The 25028-nt window shown below is 36.9% G+C and overlaps 1 pseudogene; it reads right to left on the bottom strand.

The window, feature by feature from the left end:
- LOC122147780 overlaps nucleotides 1-25028 on the bottom strand; it is a 158857-nt pseudogene that overhangs the window by 21961 nt on the left and 111868 nt on the right.

Raw genomic sequence — 25028 nt, 5'->3', positions numbered from 1 at the left:
CAAATTTTTCAATTTAAATAGAGACTAGGCCTTTAAAATCCAATTTTGGAAGGCAGAATAACACCTCCCGCTGAGAGGGGGAAAAAATAAATAAATAAATAAATAAATTCTGTAATTTCATGGTGTAAACACTAGATTCCTGTAAAGGACTCTATAGAGAGGCCTGTGAATTCAATAGTTGTTTTATACATAATTGTTTACTTTTATTAGGTTGTGGATTTAAATGTATATTAAGGCATTCTCAAAGACTACGTTTTGTCAAGGTTTATATTTTTTGTTGTTTTAAATGTTGATTTGAAGTGTTGGTTTTTCCATTATTATTATTACATTCAAACTGAACACAGGAAGTGTTTGAACACAAAACATTAAAATTCTATAAAATGTAATAAAAACTAACAGGAATGCTTTATGCTATATACAGTATATATATATAAGATAAAAAATGTTTGATTAATATGGGCCGTATACTAAACTTATTGCAGTATTCCACTGTATTGCATAGATAGGTACAGTATAACTTTTGAGTACTGAATAAGCCAATTTCAAGTCTTCATGGTCTCACACACACAACCTGTTTGCTGTACAAACACAACATTTTACTGTTTGCATTTCTAGTACAACCCTCTTTCCTTAGCTCAAGTATGCAAACCTTTTTGCCACATGCACTGGAATGTGTGTTATATTGAAAGTTAAATTTTCTAATGAAAATGGCAACATGATCGTTTTATAAAGTATGCGTTCATATGTGCTTCATTTTCACTGGAGCTGTGGTGTGATGAGGGGTGAATGCAGTGAAAACTTAGGCTACAGTAGATGGGGAACTGATTATTGCTCCCCCATGATATTTTGTAAACTGAATTTAAGACAAAGAACTGCACAGATGCAGATATTATAACAATCTATTGATAAACACACACTTTTTCCTCTGTTTCTCGCTCTGCACCGCCACAGTCTGCGGCTTGAAAAAGAACGTGCTGAAAGACAGGGAGGAGCCGATCGAATTCTGTCGCCGTTTTCATATGAAGTTTAAAGGGAATTGAGGCAATCAAAAATTATAGCCCCCTAAAAATGGCCTAGCGATGCTCATGCTGGTGAAGCGATGATTTTTAAAAATTCACCATGAATGTATGATTTGAAACATGTTGTTAATTTTTTTAACTAACATTAGTGAATTAGTTAAAAGCTAAGGTTCTTTTAGTAATTTTAAAGATTATCTGAGACAAAATTTCTTTCCCATGTAAGCAAAATGGACTATAATTCAGTATAACTGATTTATGCACAAAATAATCAGAATCAGATCAATATGAATCAGAAATAATCAGATTAACAGAATCAAGAGCTTGTGAATCTGAAAATCTGTATCGACAGGCTGTTCTTTAATTTATTGCAATTAAAGGCATTTAATCAATCATCGGTGAGGGTGTCACAAGCAAAGACTGCCTACTCTGCCATCGTTTTACGAGTTCCACGGTTTGTCTCCAAAATCATACAGCGTGCATCGGGCTTAAGTCAGCTAAGGAGCCAAAAGCTTACGTATTATAAATGCAGCTGATAACAATGCCAGAAAACAAGAGACTGTGTGCCTCAAGTCAACAAACAGTAAGAAAGGTCTAAAATTAGCCCTCCCTGGCATTGTGTTGTGAAAGAAGATCGTAAGGTAGGAAGGAACGCAGTACATTCGTGGTGACAAATTAAATCACAGCCAAAGCTGGAGAGCTTGTTTTAAGAATAATGATACACAAAGTCTTCAGTGTGTTGTTTGGCTGGCAGCAACTCCATCATTCCCACGCAGAGCTGCATAAATGACGCTCAGCAGACAGATCCATGAGCCCAGCACCCTCTGCTTTACCTGCAGGCACAGTGAGCTCAGCCAGGACATATTGGATAGACCTTGAAAAATTTCTGAGGAGGAACTCATTAGATAGGAGAACATTGCTGATGTCTACATATGGAGCAAAGACACATCATCTTTTGTCTGTTCAAAGGGTTTTAACACAAATCTGTTAACCTTTAAATGTCTGCATCGTCCCAACACAAAAACAAAGCTGCTAAAAGTGACTCAGTAAACAATTGGATGCGTCCGGCTGCCTGTCTCCACGTTCTGCTCTTAATTGGATTGTTTGGGAGATTCATGGAGGTGATTTCTAGGACAGGGAAGTTTGAGGTGGCGATACTGGATAACGAGAGAAGAAAAACATCTACAAATGCTGATGAGTATGTGCATTCACATCAAGCAGGAGCTTTCTTGAAAAAAAAAAAACTCATCTAACTTGACACCATCTTATAAAATATAAACCCGCCCTGCGGCGCACCTGATCTAGAGCTCAGCTGTCTTCATTGTTTTATATTTCATCAATACCCAGCAGGGCATCCATATATCCAGTTGGATAGTACACTTTTTGCACTTTCATGGAAACCATCTTGGCACTCACTTGCGCCTATCAATATTAATCACTGATCCATGGCAGATCCAGTCCCCTCGAAATCAAATAATGCTGACTGACCCCTCATACTCATAGACTTAACTCACAGACCTGGTCAAATTTTGAGAGACCCTCCCACAAGAATGGGATGTCAAGAACAAGTGTGCAATAGTATCTCTGATGGAGACAGTTCTGTTATTTTGGGCAGTTTAGTAAATACAAAATATAACTGCACACTCACTAAAGGATTTTATTATTATTACCAATGTTTCAGCAATTTTGGGCAATTAACAATCATTTTATATTATATTTATATGATTAAATATATTTGTAATGTTACATAAGTGTTTAAATACATTATAAGCACATCATTGAATAATAATTGTAATTCATTTTATTTGTGTTTTATATTCCAAGTCTATGTAACTGAGTACTTTATACTTATTTTTTACATAGAATATTGCACCAAAATATTTCTACTGTACTTCTTTCTTCTGATTATCAATGTTGAAAACACATGCTGTTTCATATTTTTGTGGAAACTGTAAGAATTTTTGTCAGGATTCTTTGAATAGAAAGTTCAAGAAGAACAGCACTTAAAATAAAAATCTTTTGTAACATTATAAATGTCTTTACTGTTAGATTGAATCAGTGCAGCTGCTCAGAATATTGATTTCTTTCAAAAATATATTTAGTAATTTAAATAAAATATGAAAGATTTTGTGAAGTTTTTGAAGTTTCCATAGCTGTGTAAATGTAAATACGATTTTAGATACTGTCAATACGTCTATATTGCATATTCAAACATAACAAATATAAACAAATATACTCATGAGAACAGGCTGCTTCATTACTTTCAAGCCTCTACTGTCCTAAAAAAGTCCAAAAATAACACATTCTGCTTTTATGAAGTGTAAAATCAGTGCTGATACCATAATACAGTCTGCAGTATGTAATACCATAATGCTGTGAGGTTGTCCCATATGCATTCAGACAATATATCTACTTGTATGGCACACTTTTTTGCCATCACAGAGACCAGCTTGGCACTCACATTCACCCATCAATATTAATCGCTGATCCACAGCAGCTCCAATCTCCTTGAGCCGACCCCTCTTGCCCACAGACTAAACATGCAGGACCCAGGGTCATGTTTCGCCAGCCGTAGCCATCCACAGGCCCTAAACACCAGACTGCATATCAGATAAAACACTGTGACTGTTTCAGATGTCTAGCAGGTCCCCGAATTCTCCTGTACTCACCGTGAGTGGATTACCCGCCATGTCTGCTTGAAAGCAAGTTCTGCTCGAATGGTAATCCGAGGTTAAGGCGTTGCACCAATAAACTTCTTACATGCTTACTCTGCATGCGGAGAAGTTAGGCCCGGGAAAGAACACAAGAGGATGGCTTTTCCGAGCAAAAACCAGACATGACTTAGTTCAGCCTGATGATCACAGAAAAGTCCTGAGCATAGATGATTCTTTTGAAAGGCTGACACTATCCCGCTCCCACTCGCCGTGCATGACGATTTTACGAAAGAGGAGAAAGTGCGGCATCTGTTAAAGGTGCCACTATCGGTGCTTCCATTTAGCCATTTATTTTGTGTTATAAATGGCAATCATCTCTAAATGTCACCCCCTAAAGCTACTGAGCTTTTCGGCAAGACATTATGGCTTAATTGATTTTTTTGATAGTAGAGTGCATGCTATCCTTTCTCACTCTTTGCTAGCTCATCAAAAATGTATTACATTTCTATATAGCACCAATTACCTGCCATTGATTTATTTGCTGGGAATGTCTTGTCCTGAGCTTTCCTTTGCATGTTAATAAACATGGATTGATAGAGTATTTTTAAGAGCTCAAGAAAACCTCATTAGGATCAGAATAAAACAGCTACTGGAAAACTATTAACGACAACTGATGTCAACATTCATGAAAAAAAAAGTGTTGATATTTTGGTGTTAAAAAATTTCCATTCAGACATTGCTAGTAAATTTTGCACATAATTACAAAGAAATGGCAAGTAACGCATTTAATTATACACAATTTTGAAGCAGAAAGACTGAAATAGTAATTTCTTGTACAACATACTTCAATTTCATTAATACAGCACTGGATCTAAAAAAAAGAGGTATTCAAAATATACAGTCTGCAAGGGAGCAGAAAAATATGTTCAAATACTTCAGTTACTGTTTAGATGTATTAAAACATGCACAGATGTAGCAGAAAACATCTGGATCATGTTTGCATTTTCCTCTATTGCTGGCCATAATTTTGGACTTGAAATAAGGCACAAAATAATGTTTTCAGAATCATTCATACTGTACCTGTGAAAATCAGCTGGAAATTGAACAAATAGTTGTAAGCAGGCTCAGAGAGTGTTAGGAATCATGTCTTTGTAGCAGTTTTTTTGTGGTGATTAAGGGATAATTCAAGACTCATTCAACTTACAATCGGTTGTCGAAAGCAAAACAAAATTCATCATATTTTGTGAAAAAGTGTGATGTGCTAGAGCAAAACAGACACAATTTTTTGGAATCAGCACCCCATAATTAGTAAGAAACGTACTGGATTTAATTTAGCAATTATGATCTCTGTTTTAATTACAACTTTAAAAAATATGTTTTACAGTGTGTGTTCGTCAGAGCATTTCAAGGATGTGTTGATGTCATTTTTATGGAAGGCTGAGGATACTTGTAATCGTAATCTGAGGTGCGAACACGCTGAGATCCTGATAAGATTTTCGCTCTAAAATGAATCTCTTCGGTGAAAGATCAGGTGAGTGACAGAAAGGGATTTGACAAGCACAACCTGACAAGTGACAATGACAGTGAGGCGCCGCAAGGCCACCGAGTCTACTATCTGCGTCGAGATCTTATTAGGGAGGCCGTCTGTCTCCGCACGAGCCCCTGCACTTTACCCTCTTCCCGCTGTCTTTTTAGCTCATGGACAGTAACATGCATCAGTGGCATACTCTCTCAAACGCACATACACGTAGATGCACAAACACAGCAGGACACAGGAAAAATGTAAAAAAGGGTGAGATGGAGTGAGAACCCTGCAGCTCAGATGGGATACTGTACCTTGGAAAGCGCTGATGGTGGTAGTGGTGGGTGGGGGGGTTGTGGTGAGAACATCTAGATGGAGAAAATGAAAACACACATAAGAGGTATTAAATGAAGGAGAGAAGTTACAAAAGCCATCATGTTAGTATGATAGAGATATCTGAAAGAAAGAGGAACATCTCTTCACCAAGACCCCCTTTACAACTGGGAATATTTTACTGGACACAAATCTTTACTTAATCTGTATTTTTCTTGTTTTCCATAAGCAGTAGCCTACATAATACAGATCAATATCTGTCATTGTGATGAAATGATTTATACATTTTCCAACGTGCTTTTCTTTTATCAGGTCTTATGATTTGGTCATCCAATTAATGAACAATATCCTGTTTCTCTTGCCAGATCCTCGCAGGGGCAATTCAAAACTTTATTGTCTCCCATTTTCTTCACTTCTAAGTCGTATTAGCATCCTTTTACTGTGGGAATGTTTCTAAAGTAGGGAAATGCAATAGAGCGCAGCAGTGCCTGCCCACTTGTTATTTTTTCATCAAAGAGTTTAAAGACGTGAACCAAACCAAGCAACTGTAAGATTAATCAAAACATTGCAAACTTTGATTTGAAACAAAGATGTATTTGAAAACAAAATGACAAAAGGGAAATGTACAAGAATGTGTACTTAATGGCTTTAATGAGGGAATAACCTACAAACCCACGAAGCATTGATGTATTAAGATTTTGAAGTCTCTTATGCTCTCTAAAGCTGCATTTATTTGATTAAAAATACAATAAAACAGTAATATTGTGAACTATTATTACAATTTGAATTTTACAAGTTTCTTAAAAAAAGCTTAACGACTCAAAACTTTTTCACAGCAATGTGTATATCATAAAAATACAGAAAATTAGGAATTTTACTTTCGGAACCCAACTGTTGAAATTTATTCAGTGAATTATTTTTTAAATCTGTCAAAATGACATAAAATGTTTTAAACTATCCATTATTGTCTTTAATATTTGTTAAAATATTTGGAGTTTTCCATTTTTTGTGGGTAATTGCAGGCAAACTTATTTTAATTGGGGAATCGGCCGATAATGGCTTTAAATTTAAATATAGCCATTGGCAATAGGCAATACAAGGTGTAAATGCACTAAAAAATGTCCAGATGTAAACGGGGCCTAAGACAGACAATAGTCCATAAATGTCCTTGATTCAAACGAAAATGGCCTGTAATTTTGTTTTTACATGAAATTGCATGTCTGAATGTGAAGCATTTTCCTACAATACATTGTTATTGAAAAAGGCAAATTGGCCAGCTATAGATATTTGATAAAAATTTAATGTAAGAAACATGTAAATAATTGAAATGATGGGCTTACTACCTGCAACAATAGAATACTATAGAATTAGACATCCAAGCAATAGTGTAAAGCCTGAATTTGAATGGGCATGACACTGGCCGACACAAGCCGTGTGATTAAACAAAACACACTGTGCCAAAGGCTTTGTTCAGACAGGCAGCAAAAATCCAACGTTTTGGCATATCTAACTCAAATCCGTTTAGTTGTTTTGTTTGTAGACTGAACAGCGAATAAAACCCAAATGAAATCTGATGTTTACAAAGTGATCCAAACCCCATCCAATCCGATTAAATCTGACTCTTTTGGAATGCGTCCGATCTACGTTTTCTGTCATGCGGGACATAGTGTGTATGTAATGTCACACAAAAGTCGGCAATACAGTCTGCAGCATTATCCAAATACACCGCATAATGAATGAGCGAATAAATCAGCAGCATTTGCATGAATGTGCCTTGTGATTTCAGCACCGCGGTGAGATGTAGTGATGGACATGAGCAGAGGCAAAATTTCTAGATTTCTGTCCTCTCTTTCCGCACTGACAGCTGCTCTCAGATGTTGTATGAGAGTCTCAAGTCTCAAGGCATCTTGCTGACACTTACAGTACATCATTACTGCAGCAACTGATGTAGATGTACCAGATATTGACTTACAAGGCCAAAACAAACAGATCAGATTTCACTGCTCGGATGGTAAGTCCCAAAGTTTGCCTCCAAAAACCGAATGGGATTTACGTGCAGTGTGAAGAAAACCAAAGTGGCCCTGCAAAAAGCACTCGATGAGATTCAAATCTTTCAGGCAGCTTTCCTATCATGCGGCGAGTATGGAAATGGGAGACAGAGAAAATTACATTATGAGAATCATTTATTAATAAACACACAGTCATATTGGATACAGCCATCGCACAATCAGCGGAATAATGGGGTGCTGGCAAATTCGGCCGAGCTGTTGTACTGTGGTTGTGCAGTGTGACTATCATTCCACTTTTTAGCACAGATACTCAGGCGCCTTGCTGGGGAACAGTCGCAGCAGGCAAAATTGGCTGCCTGTTTCCATCACTTTATTGTCTGTGCTCCATCAAAAGATCTCAGTAGGAGCCCAAACACTTCCCGACTAATGATAAAAACATCAAGGACAGGATAATGTTTCTGAATGTAGATGCTGCGAGATGCATTGCCTGATGAAAATATTTCAGGGATTTCGTGTGCCGTGACCGATTGCAGACGGGTTTTGGAAATGTCATAGTCCCGTGGCTGAAATTGTGCATGCAGGGGACACGGCCAACACAAAGGTCTGAATAGGATGTGGCATGCATAATAGTCAAGCAAACAAGAATTTTCTCCGTGGGCAATTTTGCAGGATGGGTGACTCCTGGCTCAATGTTATGAGCAGCGAGATGCGAATGTGTTTGGACGTTCAATATTTCCATTTGTATGTGAAGGACGGAAATATGAAATTCCAATCACGCAGTGAGAAAATGGACGATACGAGTACTCATCGCGAGCGGGATTGTCCTGACAACACTTGCGAGATGTGTCCTCATAAAACCCATTGGCTCTGTTCCACAGTCTCTCAGCAATGCTGAATGTGTTGAATCTATGTGTAATGGTCCAGATTTGAGTTGAGCCGGCATGAGTCAGGCCGACCTACCTTTATTTTGTGTTGTTTATTGTGAAAAATCACACCAAGAGACCTGTTTGCAGGTGAGACCACCTCAATGACTGTGCTTCTTATGATGACAGTAATGTTTTACTGATTGAATAAAACATATGTACAATTCAGCATGGGAACTGACAAATTTTTCTACTATATTATTTATTTGGTATCCTTTAACTAAGTACTATGAGTGAAGGACAATTTGCAGTTATTTGCGGAAATGGAAATTTAACTTCTTAAGACCTTCTTTCTTATATGGGACACTAAAGATATGCTCACTGGCCTTTTTATTGCTAGTACTGGGTTGGACCCCCTTTTGCCTTCAGAACTTCATTAATTCTTCATGGCATAGATTCAACAAGGTGCTGGAAGCATTCCTTTCATATTCTGGTTCATACTGACATGATAGCACCACACAGTTACTGCATATTTTAACAGCATGTTATCCTGCAGGAAGTAGCCATCACAAGATAAAGGGATGGATATGGTCAGTAATAACACTTAGGTAAGCTGTGGCATGAACCGTTGATACAATCAGGATGATCCATGCTTTCTTCTTGTTTATGCCTAATTCTGCCCCTGCCTTCTGATTGTCACAGCAGAAATTGAGACTCATAAGACCAGGCAACCCTTTTCTTTTTTCCAATCTTCTATTGTTCAATTTTGGTGAGCCTGTGGCAATTGTAGCCTCAGTTTCCTGTTCTTAACTGACAGGAGTGACACTTGGTGTAGTTTTCTGCTTCTCTAGTGTAGCCCATCTGATTCAAGATTTTAAGTTTGTACTTTCAGAGATGCTCTTTTGTATACCTTGCAGTTTTAATGAGTCTGGACATTCTCCTCTGACATAACCCACAGAACTGCTGCTCACTGGATATTTTTTCTTTTTTGAACCATTCTCCTGTAAACCCAATGGTTGTACATGAAAATCATCGTAGATCAGCAGTTTCTGAAATACTCAGACCAGCCCATCTGGCACCAACAATCATCCCACATTCAAAGTCACTTAAATCAGGTTTCTTCTCCATTCTGATGCTTGTTTTAAACTTCAGCAGATTGTCTAGATCATGTCCACATGCCTAAATGCATGGAGTTGCTGCCATGTGATTGGCTGACAAGATATATGTGTGTTAATGGGCAGTTAAATAATTGTAAAGTGGCCACATTAAAAACATTAAAAAGCTCTCCTTGTGGTCTCTGACCCAGTAAAACGAAAAATCTTTGAGTGTATGATAAATTATCTATGCTAATATATGAACAGCCTTAAACATATGCAATGGCTCCCTTTATGTGGTGTATCAATCCTATTGTCAATGTCAAATATATTATGCTGTCACAGCAGAAATTAAAGCGGTTGAAAGGCTGTCAAATATACAGTAGACAATACACTTTCATACTGCATATTAGCAGTCTTGACAGAAACTTTGGCCTCATATCAAACATTCTGAGGCAGTCAGGAAAAAACAGATAAGATTGTATGTTGCACGCTGTGACTCTGAGTCTACATTTGCGTTTTAACAAGAGCGAATGTTACATGGGTTTGGCAGAGAGAACATCTCCCAAAGGAGCTTGAATATGGAGGTTAATGCTGGACATGGTCTGTGTCGATACTTATTCTCTCCCAACAGGCCTTCGCACAGAACATCAAGTGACAGTTATTGAAACACACACAATTCCCACTGGGACAGACGTTGGTTAAAAAGAGCGGTAAATAACAGCACTGCCAACCTAGATGTAGGTGGAAACACATAGGGTGCAGGTTTAAAGGTTTAAACACACATTAGAGTCTATCGGGGGTGTATGGCAAATGCAAAAATAAAATACCATAACAGCCTGAACTTCAAAGAAATCATCTGCTATGAACATAAATTTAATACAAGTAATAAACAGTAATAAATGAGATAAGGAAAATTTAGTGATTGAAAGTGATTGTGATTGAAAGTGATTTATGCAATAAATAAATTATGAATAAGACTAATGATACCATAATAATACAACTAATAATGCTATAATACAAATGCATTGTGATATTATATTACAGTATTATTATTTTAATATTACACTTATATTAACTGAATATTAAATGCCTATTAGTATTATTATGATATTACGTTATTATGATTGATTTGATATTGATAAGGATGTTGATCTATGAACATATCCTTCTTGTTTGAATCACATAAAGCATTTCTAATCATAATCCAGCGAGTGGAAATTCAAAACAGGTTAACAGTGCCATTTAAAGCTAGAGACAGACTAAAAAGCAAACATGCAATTAGCTGGACTAGATTGATTAGCTCCACCAACGAATTAAATGCACTGCGTGAACTCCACCTGCAAGCAATATTCCACTGTGAATGCTATACTTACAAAATGCAGAGAGGGTGTTAAAATATACACACTAATTAATCTGGATTCCATGATTAGTGGGGGAAATCAATTCTCCTGTGATCACCAACATGTATTTAGCTATTTTTGTTAAATTTTAGCATGCTTTACGTCAACACAAGAAGCCTCAGATTAATTAAAAGCTGTTATTAAGATATCCAAATCTCTACAGCTTTATAAATACTTTCGCTTTGTATATTGTTTTCTGTTAATAAAGAGTAACGAATCACTGAAGGATTTGCAAGATGTAAACTACATTTACATCAAGTATTATAAGGCTCAGGGGAAAGTAAGGATAATCAAGTCAAATGTATACAGAATGATACAAAAGAATGGAGCATGAATTCAATGTCAAGGCTGCAGACGTTCATAATGGCATGCCGTTTCCTTCAGTGTCACATATTCCCAGCTGCCAAATCTCCAGATAATTAAAAAAAAAATCATTATGATGATAAATGATAAACGCAGATAAACGTACATGCATTGCATTAAAGAAGTACCTGATCAGCAGGTTTTGCTGTCAGTGGAACAAACCTGCGGGCAAAATCACCTACCTGGAAAACCATTACAAGCCTGTATCTTTCTGAAGGAAAAGGACCGGGAAGTGAACTGAACTGAAGTGGAGAAAGTACTTTGCTATAGCTAGACTAACGAAAACTACTCTATGTCCTTTTCCAGTTAAATGCTCATCCAAAAAGATGTAAGTGACCTAGTTTAAAGAACTGGGACAATTGACTTCTAGTGATCTATAGTGTTTTAAGGACTGGCAGAAGGTATTGCTACAGTAGGTCTCCATAGCGCATTATTCTGCAACGTCCATAAAAACTTTCAGACCCATTTAGTTGGGAATGTGTAGGCAAACATTGCTTTAAGTTGCTTTCAACATTAAAAATGTTAACTGCACCTAGTATGCACACTCTTTTTTTACTGTATATCTGTGATCTTATATCTCAAACCGAGATGAGGGGGGTTTCATAGGGTGCCCTTGCAGTGAAAGGAGGTTAAGTGTCTTGCTCAAGGGCACAACAGCTAACAAAAGTGGCTCTGGAAGGACTTAAGCCTTGGTCTTCCAATTCATGGTGCAGATGCTTCTGGACTGAGCCACCCACCACCACTAGAACAGGGATCAATTTGGATTTTAACTCTGTATCTCTTCAACCTGAAAAATACTTATAAAGTCATGGCATAGACATTCCCTGCAGCAGCACAGTTACATCATATTTACCAACGAGAAGATATTACTTCCGTCCTTTACTTGAACTGGAGCTGACTTTAGTTGTATATCACAAAGCTTTTAAGCTAGATTTGCAGCCCTAGATGTTTCTTTGTCTAGAAAAAATGAATAAAGGGATATAAAATGGAATAGGAATAGAATAGAAACATTTGAGGATAATCATGATGGTGTATTGTAACATAAAAAGGTGGTGTCATGACAAATCAAAGCATATACAGCACACTGTAAAATGGATTTTTTATGTAACCTAAAAAAAGTTCTAGATGTTGTAACAACTAAATTAACAGATTTTATTCACGTCAAATATATTAAATGTGACTGAATTCAACCCGCCTTAATCATGTTACAAAACCATGAAAACTCATTTTTAAAAGGTCAGAGCAGGTAGAAATAGCTCTTTAAGATAATTGTAAAGTTTTTATTTTGTGCTGTTTTTATATAGATGACTGTTTAAAAGTTTTGGGTCATTATGATTTTTTAAAATAAATTATTACTTCAATTGAGCAAAGATGCAGTAAATGGATCTAAAGTGGTGATAATAATGTTACAAAATATTTATATTTTAAATAAATGCTGTTCTTTTGAGCTTTATTTTCATAAATTAAGCAGCACAGCACAGTTTTCAACATTGATAAATATAAGACATGTTTCTTGAGCAGAAATTCAGCATATTAGAATGATTTCTGAAGGACCATGTGACACTGAAGACTGGAGTAATGCTGAAAATTCAGCTGTACATCACTTTACATAAATTACACTTTAAAAATATTCAAATAGAAAAGTTATTTTAAAGCAGTAATATTTCACCACATACTGTAACTCCTTGTACTGTATTATATTATATTATATTAAGTTATGTTATGCTGCATATGCAAAAAAACTATTTAAACAACTTTAACAACTCTTTTTAATATATATTTAATTGTAGAGTTAACCTATGCTTCATGTCTTATTGGACAGAAATAATACCCTGCCTATATTATATAAAATTGTTATTGTTGTTATAATTATTTCTTTTCTTGCTTCCATCCAATTCCAATTTCAAGTTCCAAAACAAATAAAGCCTTTTTCTGAGCAAATTACCCGAGTACTATCTGTGCCAGAGGCTTCGGTAACAGGATGGGTTTTCACTCTCAGCATCTCCGCTACAAGCTTATCAGGTTGTGACATGTCTCTGTCCCTTTGCAAATTCACATTAGCCTACAAAAACATTTGATCCGACATCAAAACAGTCCCCTTTGTGAAGGCCATGAATGCAGTAATGGTGGAAATGGAGAAAGCGTTACACTGCTGCCATTGTCTTGCATGACCAGTGTTTTTACACTAGTATTACACTACACGCTTTCTGGGATTTTAGGAAAAGAATGTCTCCTACGACCACATCTTCCTGTTCAATGCGTCATGAAAAAATGAACGAAAAAAAAAAAAAAAACAAAGTAAAGACTGAGGAGCTATAAGCATTTGCTAAACACAAGTCACTGCTTTACTGTGGCAGTAAATGGAAATGCTCTGTGGCAAAAGCAAAGCTGCCATCCCTTGAGAAGCAGCATTAAAATTAACTCTGACAGGCTGTAGAAGTATAGTGTGCCCAGGATTATCAAGCTACAAGAGGTCTTTCCACTTGTTTCAGTCCTCTGAGGTTGGGCATGCTCGACAATTGCTAGCGTAAATTGATTTAGAAATGCACCGGAAGACAACCATTTTATTTACTGCAAAGCACGAGCGTTTTGAGCCCAGTACTAAAGAGAAAAAGCAACTCTCTGGGTAGCACTACAAATGCATATCATTTCCATTATAATAAGGCTTTTTATGGTTGAAAATAATTTGCAAAGTCCTCATTCACTTATTACACAATGCTTGGGAGATTATAAGTAAAAACTGCCACTTAAACGAAGCCAGACGGCAATAAATTTCCTCTTTTCTGAGACACCCTCTCGGTGCAAATAGACCCAAATTCCTCCAGCCTGTGAAATGAGAGGAAGCAGAGTAATCAGCAGGTGGTGCTCGCTCAGGTAGGGGTGACAGACATTGAACTAGCCTGGGAGTGGAACCGCTTCCAGGCATGAGATGCACACAAACTCTCCCATTTGCAGATGGGACGCTGATGACATCATTCCCAAACACCTGCCTCTGATATCAGCATTATCAGAGGCTAATAACTGTGGCACCGAACACCTCAATGACGAGCCACCCTCCTCTATCAGCCAGTAATAGCTGCAGCTGGCAGACCGTTAGCGGTCCTGAACACAACCTGCTTTAAACAATAACAACACTTCAATTCTTCTATAGCAAAGCAAAGCTTTGTTAAATCCCAGGCTTCAAGTGCCACTGTCATAGCAATTATTGCCAGGCTTTGAAAAAATCCAGCTGTCAGCCCTTGTTAAGGATTAAACATGCACCCAACACAACACACTTCCTGTGTTAATAAGACAAGTACTATAAAAAACTCTCAGGTGAAGCATATTCAATAAAACAATTAACCCTCTATTGCTTACTTTATGAAAACAATGTTGAAAAAGACATTTCTGATTTGCTTGTCTTGCATAAAATGGATCTCATTAGTAAAATCAAACACAAATTTAAAAAAAAAAGTAATAATCCGGGCCTGATGGCAGTTTCCTTTTAGGTATGCTGTGCAACACTTGAAAGAAATTATTAAAAAAACATTTTAAATTCATTTATATATTTGTGAATATTTCCGAGAGACTTTTATTCTTATCTTTGTTGTTGTTGTTGTTATACAGATGTCACAATGCTAAAGATGTTAGAAATAGTAAAGAACAAAGCTAATAAACTTATTACATTTAAAATAAATTAATTAAACGCTAAAAAGGTTGACACTAAAACAACTAAAACAATAACTGCATTATAGTGAATCCATATCCACTACATTTATATGCATGCCACTGTCGCACAGAGTTGCTTCAGGACAAAAAACCACATTTAAACAATTCCACAAAACATACAAATAATGAATGTGGCTCTAAATGTTTTAAAATAAAGCCTACTCACTAAGAAACATAAATCATATTTTTGAAGGATGAAAAAAAAATCAATAAAAATGCTCTAATGAAGGCAGTTTTCCAAAGCAAAAATGTACATCCTCCACATGGTGCATTATGCCAGAAAAATATGTTGTGTGACCAAAAACCTTTTATTAGTTCATCCTAAATCATCCCTTCATTATTACCCTATTTGGCATTAAATAAAGAAAAGCCAGAGGCAGCTTCTTGCAATAGAGGGTTAATAAGTTCTGTCTTGAACAAAACATCAGACATCTTTGAAAAGTAATATGCATGAGGTACTTGAAACCGTTTAGTCCCAACACAACATTAAACACAGCCAACTGCATGTAGACACCAAGGGCTGGTTATCCCAGACACAGATTAAGCCAAGACTTTGACTAATATTGAGAACTAGCTATCAACAGTGTCATTTTGTCCTAGACTATAGATTTAACCGTCTGGGAAACTCTGCTCTTATGAATTTTTGTTTACAGATGCAGATTAAGTTCAAGTACATACCATATACATAAAGGATGTAATCATCATAGGCTTCTCCCACTAAGTTAGATGCCACACAGCGGTACGTTCCGTTGAAGGACTTGTTAAGGTTTTCGATGAAGAGATCAGAGCCAGTAATCACGGCGTGGGAGGGGAAATCATCATCCACTTTGAGCCAGTTAATTTGATGAGGCCTGTAAAAACATCAGAGTAATCATTTAGTGCTCAGTGTGAAAATGCTCAGAGGCAGAGAGGAGAAGAAAATGTGCTTTATTCAGGACAACTTTAGCACTGCTGTAAAAATTAGCACCTGTGCAAACTAGATGCACCTGTCTGTCTATCCAAGTTATTCTTGTTATCATCTGTATTATCTGCCTGATAAAGCAACCAAACAAATTCATGTGAAATGAGTAAAGTGGCCTGAGGGCCCAGTGCTGGACTCACTGCGGTTTTCCTTTAGCTCTGCATGTCAGCTCGAGATTTTCCCCTTCTTCTGGTCAAACCCTCAGGGAATTCCACTACAATCTGCACTTCTGGTTTATCTGTGCATAAGACACAAACACACTCATTTCCAGTTGTAATGCAGTACGTTGATTCAGCTCGGAACCCTTATTGTATCTATCTAATTATCATTCTAAAGCCATATACCTGCCTCTCAGTCTGATTAGAAAACATCCCTGGCAGGTTTGGACATCATTTGTGCATTCACATTTATACATTCATATGCATTATGTATTCATGCTTAATATGAAGACCTGTACAATAAAGGCGGCAGATCTTAGCTGCTCTTCTGAGCTTCACTTTTCACGTTACACTATATTAAGTCAACCCAGTGAGCCTAAAAATGTGTGAACATGACACTGCGTGATTTTTATAGACAGGGTAAAGCGTGTGAGGAAGGATGACACTGCTATGAATTGAAACAGTCAATTTAACAGTACTGTAAAATGTTTTTTCTTCTTCTCTTTTATCTATGTTATAGTCAAAATGTCAAGCTGTTACAGTTGAGCTGATCCCTGCTGCCTTTTCTTCTCAAAGGTCACCCTGAGCAGTCAGCTATCTGAATAAATTAATATTCTGCTGAGATTACAAAAGGGTAGGTTAACCTTTTCAGGACTTCCCGTTGCCACAAAAAAGAGTGCGGCAAACGCTCTTATCAATGCATTATTTGGCGGACAGCATTTCATGCTTACAAGTAACAAGAAAAGGGCTGTTTTAATTAAAGCAAATACCTAGACCATCGGCCGGGTTAAAAGCAATAGTTTGACCCCAAAATTGAATGTCCGTCATTATTTACTCACTTTGATTTCTTCTTCTCCAAACCATGTGACTATTTCTTCTGTAGAACAACTAAAAATGGATCTTCTCCCAATTTATATGACCACTGACACATAAACATTAAAAAGCACCACTGGAAAAATCCATATGATTCATGCACTATATTCCACATCTTCTGAATACACGTAATATCTTTGGGAGACATTTAACCTCTTATTCACATAATCATCCCTCCAGTGAGCTGTAAACACCGACGGGATCACTAAGTCACAGAGTTGAACTCTGACTCATGAACAAATCGTTCAGTCCTGAAAGAAATGGTTTGCTGAAAAGAATCGGCTCACTGAAAAAATGATTTGTTCACTGATCTGGACTCAGTTATCAGGTTTAGTAGATCACTGGCAGAGGAGGATTATCGATGAATAAAAAACAAAAATTTTCAGTGTGGTCCTCACGTAAAGCTATCATATGACTCAAAATGATATTTTGTACGAGTGTATGAGTTATACAGACCACTTTAATGCTGTTCATTTTTGGAGCTTAGCTGTCACTATGAACTGTCATTTATGGAGAAACAGCTGCATGGCGATGCTTAAAAACGTGAACTATAGACTTTAGTCCGACTATGACATTTCATTTTGGACAGGGAATGAAAATGAGGCTGAGGTGTGTTCAATGGATTGTACTGTTGTTTAACAATAAGATACCGATTGTTCAGCTGATGGAACATCTTCTGAAAAAAACTTTCAATAGACAAAAAAATATAATAAAAAAAACTACAGTCTAGTACCTTTATACAGTGTGTGGCCATTGTAAAGACTGTAAGTCTATTCCTCTCAGCCTCGTTTTCAACCCGTGTTAAATTGACTACTGATTATTCACTTATGTTAATTTCTTTAGAAAGGTCTAATTGTGGAACAAAAGGTTTTTTCATTCATTACAACGCTCAAGCTCAATGCTACGGCTGAAGGATGGTTAAAATAATTCCTTTTGTGTTCCACAAACAAAAACAAATGTAACATAATCACCTTCAATAATTTATTATTTTTTTTTTTTTTTGGGGGGGGGGACTATTCCTGTAAAGCTAAATCCTAGCCCTTCACACTCCTGTTAATTTCCTCATAAACAGTCTAATTGTGTAACAAATGGTACTTTCGTTCATCACAATGCCCGTCAGATGACAGGGTGGGAAGATGTTTAAACGACAGGCTATTGTAGAGCTGACAGTAGAGTTTTCTCCTCATTTGAGATGAATCACACTGCACCTTGCTTCCAGGTATTTCTGGGCCTGGAAGTCCGTCACGGCTGGGTGGTCAATGATTGCAGATGACGGCCACTCCATCGTCCTCCTTAGAGACGGTGAGCCTGAGCCGGCTGGTGGACAGTGAACATCCTGTCGTATAAACTCCTTCGACAGTCGCCTCACCTGGGAAAAGCCACAAGAGTGACATGTCAGCCATAACAAGCGAGAGCTCTCTCCATCCCGGCCCTGACTCATAATAACACAGTGCCACCAAAAGAGGGAGGAGGGTCACGAGGAATGATACCGTCACCTCCAGACAATTTACACATTTATTTATTGTGAGAGACCACGTCTTTTGAAGAGTGCAATCTCGAGCAGTCATGCTTAATACAGTGTGCATAGGGCAAAAACAGGACATAAAGCACACGGTTGCATGGCCAGTTTTTGTTCACCATGCAAAATTAAATGTTTTTTATTTGAGATTTTGCCACATTTATTTCTTTATAGATGACATGAGCTAGACAAACTGGTGGTTTAAACTGATACCGAATCAGATACTAATTAAGACCATCAAACCATTTCAGACTGTTTTTAAGCTGCTTTTTAAAAGGTGTTTGAGTCCCAAAGATCTCATGGCAGTTCATAACTATTATAACTCTTTGTATGAATTCATAGAAATTACCCACCACAATGTCATTTGTAAGGTTTTTAACAATCTGCTTAGAATTTCAGTGACAGTTAGGTTTAGGGTTGACCGTCATGCCTTCATGATATGTTTAGTAGAAAAAACAACAGCAATAAAAGCTCTATGACAGAAAAAAGATATTTACATGACACCAAAGAACTATACCATTTAAATATCGCAGAATGTGCTTCAAAAATGTCAAGGTTAATTTCTGATACTGTTGGTGTTTTTTGTGCACCTGTTTCATTACTCTTTTGGTGGGAAAATGTCTTTAATATGCACTACTATCGGCATTCACAAGCTGCAGGTGTTGATCGTATAAAGAGTTTCTGGTTAATCACTGGCAAACGATAGGATGCATTCAGGTTTGGCTTCAGTTGATTGTAGGCTAAATATTCCACTTCAATCCAGTGCTCATTTGTCCTCTTTTGTTTTAAAATATCCTTTTACTGTTTTAATTAAATGAGAAACTGCTTCAACATGATTCGGTGTGTGAGCGAACCTGTCTGAAACATGACTTGATTGTTCAAATATTTGATAGGAAAATGTAACAGCGCTACCTTGCGACTACTCAAAATATAGCTTTGATACTGATAATGCGCGATGCTACCAATCTTGTTACTGAGAAATGTAGTTCGACTAATTGCCTTAGGCTGTTTGTAGCGAGTGAGTGTTTTTACTGTTAAACTAAAAAAAAAAAAAAAGTTTAAATAAGGTTTAATAACTTGAACTAACTTTACACACTTGAAATAAGTTTAAGTACTTAAATGACTAAACTAAAACTGAAATAAAAGAGCTAAACAGAAAAAAACTAACCATCAAGTACATAACAAATATTACTAAAAAAAAAGCTAAAAAATAGAAGCTACTTCAAAATGTCAATATTACTATACGAGTATATAATTATACTAAAATAAACTACTGCTGCTAAGCACTGGTTTAATATAACATTATTACGTCTTTGTTATGTGATATCTTATGATGGTTGGTCAGGAACATGTGACCATGATGAATTCATATAAAGCAGCTCAGAGGTCAAGTAGCTGCCTGTAGGGTTACTGCCCATCATGTAGCCCTCATCCTAAGACAATTTCTGTAGGGACTCAGGGCGCATTGAGCTAATTTGCAGCACAGAGTATGACGGTTTACTTGGACCTAATGAAGTGGGAAATAATTACAGCTCGGACACGGACATATAGCTCATCTCCCTTCTCTTCTGTCAGCACATACTAAGACACTGTTACAAAAAATACATCAGTGACTGTACACCAAAGACACTTCAAAGCACAAAGTTGGGACCTTTTCATCAAGGATCATACTAATTTGTAATTAATAATGGTAAAAAAAATTATCGTGTCCCACATTATAGGACTGGGACGTTGTTGTTTGTTGCAGTTTAATCATTACGTACTGCAATTTTAAGATATTTTGAAAAAAAAAACATCTCAATTATTAACTAGAATTATGATCACTATAAATGTTTTTTATATATTTTTTTGTTAATTAAAAACTATTAAAAACATCTTCAGTAACTGAAATGCAACTGAAAAAAAAAAAGAACTATTAAAAGAAAAAGAAAAGTCAAGTAAATTAAATTTCTTTTGCTTTGCTAAAATTACTCCTAAAACTAAAACTGAAATCAACAAAATTAAAGCAAAATAAACAAAATCATAATAAAATCTTAAACTAAAATGAACAATAAAGCTGTAAAATAAAAGCTAATTCAATATTTCCTATAAATATATATATATATATATATATATATATATATATATATATATTACGAGACACACACACACACACACACACACACACCCACACACACACATATATTCATAGATACTATATAATATCTATATAAAGAAGATATTTATTAAATTTAGTAGACCAAAGTGGAACGATGTGAAAACATTCACATAAAGTATATGATATTTGGTAAATAAAATAATTAATATTGTTAGGTGAATCAAACAATTTGGCTTTACACGTAAAAATAATAATAATATCATCCAAAGCTTTACAATCGATGGTGTTGTAGCAATATGTTAATGACAACAAAGTTTGTTTGGTTTCAGAGTAACACTTTTTAATTACAAACCAGTTCATTATAACCTAAATGTGTGCTTTCCTTGATCCTTTACTGCGTACTAGCTATTATTTTGATCCATTTAGCAGACAAATATCTTGCCTTAGGCCACTATCTGACTGTTTTTCACTGCAGTTAATGAAGCGGTGGCTGTTTGTAATCCATAAACAGTTGACACATTAACCTAGATCTGTTAAAATAAGCCATATCATCTGCCATGTTTGCCTCGGTTTCCCCCCAGGTAGTCTGATCAGCAGGTTATTCAACAGTCCCACCCCTGCTGTTAATGGAGAAAAGCTGTTCAGAAGCACATTAACCAGCTTGCACATCACTCGTTTATGCCACAAGCCCCGCACTGCCTTAACACCAGCGAGAACTAATATGTGGGCAGCATTTGCTGAGTGGGAGGGTAAACAGTTGGGAGTTCATTCCAAGCTACTTATTTAGCTTGACTGAAAGCACCAAAAATCCCCTTTTAGAAGACCTGCGTGTTGTGATCTTGTCAATTCACCGGATATTTACCTTTTTGAAGTGCTTAATAAAAGTCATTACCAAAGTCAGAATCTAGACCGTGGTTTGTTGTGTGTGCAGATCAAGAGACATCAGTAATCACAGCAAGAATGATATGAACAATCTTCCTTGGCATCGGAGTCAGACCTTGCAGTGGTTGGTCCTCCTTTCATCCATTTGATGGTGGAAGCAGGTTTGCTGCCCATGGCGGTGCAGGTTATCTCGGTCTCATTCCCCTCGCTCACGATTTCCTCGCGGGACTCTAAGATTGGGTTGCCTGGTGGAACTGGCAGAAGATCAACAGCAAGATTAGAGATGGTGTGGCAGCTCTTTCAGCGTCGGATCAATGGTTTTTTATCTGTGTGCTCGACTGTTATTTTACTAAGATGTGCCGATAACTATCGAGAACTCAATTCTGGTAATAAAGCGCACATAGTGGAAAAGGTGTTTTTGAGACAATCTTACCCCCCACCCCCAAATTCTATCTGAAATACCCTTGTTTTGGTTTGGATGCTGGTTTCCAGCATTGATTGCTGGGTGTGCTGGTTCTCACACCAGGCACTTTAACAAGCTAAACCAGCAAGACTTCCTAGGTTCCTCTCAAGGTTTCTACCTCAAAACCACCTAACCATGTTAGGGGGTCGCCATTGTCACTGTGGATTCTCCAGTGGGGTTTTGAAAGGCACTATTTTTGCAGTTTCTTCTTTGGAACAATATGTGTTGTAAAAAAACTGCCACAAAAATATATAAATATATAAAATGTTTATTTTTAAAGTGTACAAGTTTTTTTTATGTTTTCGGACAGTCTCATATTCTCACCAAGGCATTTATGTGCTCATAAATGCAGTTAAAAAATAATAATTTTATTCTGTAAAGGCATAAATATGTTGTGAAAACCATTATACCATTAAAAAAGTGGGGTGTAAGAAATTAATACTTTCATTTATTCAACATTGTTTCAGAAGATTTCTATTTTGAATAAATGTTGTTCTTTTGAATTTTTCTATTCAAAAGAATCTAAAAAAAAAACAAACAAAAAAGGATCATGGGTTAAATATGTAAAATATGTATAAGCAGCAATAACTGTTATTTTTAAAATTTTTGAGAATATTTCACAAAATTATAGTTTTTTATTATATTCTTAAACAAATAAATGCATCCTTGGTGAGCTTTAGAAGCCTGTGGGCATTGTGGGGGGTTGGGCATTTTCCAGCTGGTTAGGATGAAAAAAATAGCTAGTCACCATTCTAAACCTGGATTTGTTTGGTTTAAGCATTTTTTTTTTTTCACCAGGATAACAACCATAGGCCCAAGCTGGTCTTTTGGCTGGTTTCAATGGGTTATTGGGCACTTTTTGAAACTGGTCAGGATGAAAAACAACTAGCCAGCCCCTGAATACCATCTTAATCTAGGTCCGGCTGGTCTGGGTTGGTTTTAAAGGGTCCTTGGGATATTTTGGGTTTTGCACCTATCGCAGCTTTCATCAAACTCAGTTTAGGTCTGATGAACAGCAGGGCTTAGATAGATCCCAGCAACAACACCCCGCAAACTGTTTTAAAAAAAAATCCATGAACTAATTCATCGGTACATTACAGTAGCGGCATTTCAGCCTGTGTATTTGGACAGTATTTGGACCAAACGTTTTACTCAGTGTTTCACTTTTTTCATAGAATACATTAACTCACTATGGTTCTTTGATGATGCACTAAGCGCTGTCTGTTCGCAAACGAGAGCTGCGTTGAGAGGGCTCTTTTTCTAATATCTTTTGCTTCATGCTTTTCATCTCCTGTTTTTGAGGGTCCATGCTGTGAAGGAACACATATCCTCATGGAAAACTCATGCTACTTTAGAGAGCACTCACAAATTCCATTCAGCTATCCAGGATGTCCAAATATGCTGCATAATAAACCTCTAATGTTAGTGTCATTCAATGCAAGAGGAACACCAAAGCTAACTCCCGAATTGAGTCGATGTAGCGCTTTTCAACATCTAAGAGGAAGTTCAGTCAATACGCCTGCCAAAAGCGATCTACCATAGTTCATAGCGCAACATCTGTTCCTTTTTGTTTGGCTTGTGTTATTGGAAAAACGGCAGCTATGAAATGAATTGGTTGAAGTATATTGTGTCATGGTTGAGATTCAATTAGACAAGTTCAATTGATGTGAACGATCAATGAGTTAAATCGATAATCAGGATTTTAAAGCCATTCGAAGGTAGACGTCATACCCCGCACAGTGATGTCCTGCGTAGGGCTCTTGCGGGGGATCCGTTGTAGAGCTGGCACACATACCGTCCCTCGTTCCGAGAGTGACACGTTGGGACAACGACACCAGAAGCTAGTGTCTGAGAAGTTAACCAGCTGAAAACCTACTGTCATTCAAGGCTGGGGAAACATAATAGAGCGGGGCGTACAGATGTGGATGCGTAAGGAAGTAGACGACTCAGTAGTGAGTGTGATTTAACAATAGCCTCAATAAAACAAGAGCAAATGTTTCCGATATTTGGACAGGTTTGGTTTGTATTCTTTGTATACTGACCCACCTAAAAGTATGCTGCTAACAAAAATCTAAAGTGCTAAGCTTTTGTACTCTTGTGGGACCCCAGTGGCCTAGTTCTGATGACTTTGGAATGGGATTCGTAGGTTGCTTGCGGCTTAGAAGGCTCGAAAAGTTATGTGCGAGGGGCCACCGCACCCCCAATAAAAAAGCACTTGAAAACAATAAGGCTTCCAAACAATTTTATTTATACAAGACGCATTTCATTTTGTATTATTAAATGTGTAGTATTTGTTATACCAGTACCAGAGTCAAAAAGTACGGGCTTTATGCTCATCAAGCCCGCATTTTATTTGATAAAAAAAAAAAAAAAAAAAAAAAAAACGGAAAAACAAACCACCCCCCACCGTCACCATGTGCAATGATTCTACACTTTTCTAATTCACCCTACTTATTAAAAATCTAACCTCTTTCTGTGATGCAAAGCTGCAGTTCAGCAGTCACATGACGCCCGGTCTTCACAGCTGCTAACATGATCTCCTAAGTGCCCAGAAAATCATTTCTGTAATATGAGGTTAGAAACAGTTGTGCTGCTTACTACTATTGTATTAACCTGTGATACTTTTTAGGGGAGTTCGACGTTTTTTAAAAAGTTGTTTTAAAAAAAGTAGAACCAATAATAAAACAATATACAGCCATCCTACCCTTATTCCCCACTTCAAAAAAACACAAATGTAACGTATCCTTGCTGTCTTTTTCTTTCGTTTTCCAGGTTTGTTATTCCTCATTAGTTGTGATACAAAACCAAATGCCGGCCGCCTGAGAACCCCCTTACAACAATCTCTGAACTAACTACAAAACAGATTAAACAAAGTAGTAATGTGTCCAAAACTGTTGCATCTCTTATGTACATATTGTACATATACATCAAACTTTATCCTTAGGTAAATCTCTCCTTCTGTTTTATGTGTCGGAGGTTCTTTTAGACCGACCATCTTAATTATATTACACCCTGATCATTACTTATTTAGTAGAATCCCTTTCTCAGCGTAATCTTATACACAGCTCCTCCCTGCAATACCCCAATCCACGCTTCCAATGAACATTCA

Source organism: Cyprinus carpio, chromosome A15 (genome assembly GCF_018340385.1).
Source record: "Cyprinus carpio isolate SPL01 chromosome A15, ASM1834038v1, whole genome shotgun sequence".
NCBI lineage: Eukaryota > Metazoa > Chordata > Actinopteri > Cypriniformes > Cyprinidae > Cyprinus > Cyprinus carpio.
The sequence above is the reverse complement of the archived record's forward strand: the minus strand, read 5'-3'. Positions and strand labels throughout refer to the sequence as shown.